The following is a 3671-nucleotide window of genomic DNA, read 5'->3' as shown; positions in this document are numbered from 1 at the left end:
CACACAAAGGAACAGGTCAACCAGAGGCCAAATAGGCCTTTGTCCGATAAATGCATGCTCATTGGCTGATAGGAAGAGCGCGGTGGATACTAGAAAGCTGATTGGCTAACTAAAATCTGAATAGAAGAGGAGCATATAAAAACGATAAACAACCACAGAATTAACGCATAAGCCTGAAGAGACCTAGAGTGGATGAAACGCGGAATATTCAGTGTAGCTTAATCGCCATATATATTTTATAAATTACTATATATATATATATATATATATAGTCTGTTTCTCATACAAGCATTATTGGTTACACATGTGCATACATGTTTCAGTGGTTTCCTAATCCAAGGAAAACACCTCATCAGATAGTCTGATTGACGTGTTATCCTTGGATTGGGATTCCACTGAAACATGTATGCACATGTGTAACCAATAATGTTTGTATGATAAACAAACTATATACTAGCTCTATTCTGCATATATGCATTCTTTAATAATCATGTGAGTTTCATTGAATTCATATCTCGGAAACCAATCGATACAACCATTATATATATATATATATATATATATATATATATATATATATATATAAGTATTACTAGAATATTTTTTAATACCTACAGACACTAGTGTCTCATCCTTTCAGGAATCGTCAGTGCAGCGTGACGTGATTACTACCGGTCGGGTGATTCGAACCTAACCACGAAGCCATCTATGACTTCAGTTTGTATATATATATATATATATATATATATATATATATATATGTATATATATATATATATATATATATAATTATTTTTTTACTATAATGATTAAATACCTACAGACACTAGTGTTTCATCCTTTCGGGATTCTTCAGTGCAGGGTGTCACGATTACTACCAGTCGAACGATTCGAACCCCGCGACACGAGACATCTCTGGCTCGATTAGCGGAGGCCGTATCCATTCGGCTACCATTAACCGTGTGAAATAGCGTTGAATTTTAAACATTTTAATTTATATGTTCATTACGTCAGACAGACAGTGATCAAATCGTTATATGATGATCTACGCATAAGAGCTAAATTGACCGACTTTTTAATTCAACTGAAAGTGCTCAACGATAAGAAACAGATTTCTTAAAGGGGCTGTCATAATTATTTTTTTACTATAATAATTAAATACCTACAGACACTAGTGTTTCATCCTTTCGGGATTCTTCAGTGCAGGGTGTCACGATTACTACCAGTCGAACGATTCGAACCCCGCGACACGAGACAGACTCGTGTTTGCTCTGGAATGAAGATCAACAAATGTTCCACCCTCCCATACTTTTATTGCCAACGAAATCGATGGAATCACCCATTTTCACTCAAATTGGTTGAGTGTCTGCTCTAGTTGGGAACCCATCGCGATGTCCCGTAATGAAGGTTCACATATCTTCCCGCATAAACTTAGTCCACTATACATTGTAGTCTAAATTGAACCATTGAGAACTTACAATTGAGTTTATGAAATTATTTTTATATAATGGCTTGAATTAATATTGAATTAACATAAGTCAAGTATAATGGTTTAATTGTGTTCTGGCATAAATCCATACAACTTCGTAGAAAGAATAGTGCAAACAATTGGTTAATAATTAGTGACTATAAATATTCAGGTGTACATTTTGGCTGTTAGTTTATTTGCTGGTTGGGAACCATAATCACACATGAGTCTTGCATAAGTGCAAACGATTTGAATTGTACTCGACTACACCATGTGATTGTAACAAACAAAACATTATCACTGATGGGGCACACTGATACGAACAAAGCAATTTTCCCAACAGAGAAAACTTGTCGATTGATCAAGGGGTGGCAGCCTAGCTGAACGTGCATATATAAATCTCTCTCTCTCTCTGTCTCTCTCTCTCTCTCTATATATATATATATATATAGATAGATACGGCATAATCGCGTTGAGATACCGGTTCTCGTCAGACCACCGAAGTTAAGCAACGTTGAGTCTGGTTAGTACCAGATGGGTGACCATTTCGGAATTCTAGGCGCTGTATGTGCTCGCCCTTTATTTTGGCATTTGTTTCCAGTTGTCCTGTACTTCACTTGCCACTGGTATTTAACAATGGCGTCTAAGGAGAGGTGTGGTTGGAGATTGCGTACCTCCTGCCACAAAAATTTCATGCGCAAGCAACCCTTCGTGGGCATCCATAGTCTGTCTAAGACTGAAGGAGCCTGCTTTATATATATATATATATATATATATATATATATATATATATATATATATACACACACATATTTCTGTAGAAATATATTTTCTTATAATATAAATCAATCTTATTTAAGAAGCTCAATGTAATTACAGAGCAATATAGAGAATAAATGATAAAAAGTTATATTCCAAAATTCGTGATGTTGGCCATCTTATAATTTATTCCTTTAATTCCGTTGAATTATACAATTCTTGACAGTATCTGTTTTGTAGTGCAAAATCAATCACCTAAGTATTATATCAATCAGTGAATCTATTATGCTCTTAACTGATCAGAAATAGCAACAATCAATCTGTCAAAAGGAAATGAAGTGTGATTTGACATAAAAATTTGACGTAAAAATCCGACAATTGGAAAAGAAGCTGCCTATACGTTAATATTTTTCCATTACGCCATATTGAATTTTGTTCATTTATTATCTCTCTCCCTATATATATATATATATATATATATTCTGTCTGTCTGTCTATCTCTCTCTCTATATATATATACATATATATATATATATATGTGTGTATATATATATGAGAGTGAGAGGTATAAGTTACAAAGAGGTATAAGTGACAAAAAAGGATAAAAAAGTGCTCAATACGTTAGTAGAGCTTAATATGTTTTCATTATTTTACAACCTCAAAATATTAACTTAGTACATTACAATTGTTTCTGCAGACAAGGAATTCCCTGGCTGTTTCTTCAGATGATAAAAGTCAAAATAATAAGGGACTTATGTATCTACAAAAATAAGAAGGAACCTTACATATATATATATATGTATATATATATATATACATATATATATATATATATATATATATATATATATATATATATAATAACAGTATAGTTACATTTCAAGATCCAAATATTTATTTTTCATGCAAAATAGTTTCTCCAGAATGCTAAAATTCAGTAGATTTTTACACTTCCGTTCCGTTATGCAGAAACAAGCAGTTATTATTATGACAATACAGTTTGCATGAAAAATAAATATTTGGAACTATGAACGTAACTTTACCGTTATTCTTTTATATGTGCTCTGTTGTTAGATTTTACATACATTGAGCTTCTAAACAAAAAGGATTGGTATACACTGTAAGTGAAATATAATTCGAAAAATATATTTTACCAACACACACACACACACACACACACATATATATATATGTATACATAAATATATATGTATGTGTGTATCTATGTATGCATAGATTACAGCTTTTTTAATACTGTAAAATTAGAGACCATATGGGTTTTACGCTTTATGGATTGCCTCATATGCATAAATGTATCATGTTTTATGGATTGCCTCATATGCATACATTTGAACATTAAAAACTGTCTATTTAGATTATACCTTTCTGCATTGCCTTGCATCATACAATTATGCATTTCTTTATTAAACTAACTACACCATGT

General features: G+C 32.3%; 1 pseudogene; it reads left to right on the top strand.

The window, feature by feature from the left end:
* Positions 1-1922: 1922 nt before the first annotated feature.
* Positions 1923-2039, top strand: LOC145296345 (5S ribosomal RNA; annotated as a pseudogene).
* The last annotated feature ends 1632 nt before the right edge of the window (positions 2040-3671 follow it).

This window comes from Euprymna scolopes, chromosome 16 (assembly GCF_053919585.1).
Source record: "Euprymna scolopes isolate OS-2025 chromosome 16, ASM5391958v1, whole genome shotgun sequence".
NCBI lineage: Eukaryota > Metazoa > Mollusca > Cephalopoda > Sepiida > Sepiolidae > Euprymna > Euprymna scolopes.
The sequence above is the reverse complement of the archived record's forward strand: the minus strand, read 5'-3'. Positions and strand labels throughout refer to the sequence as shown.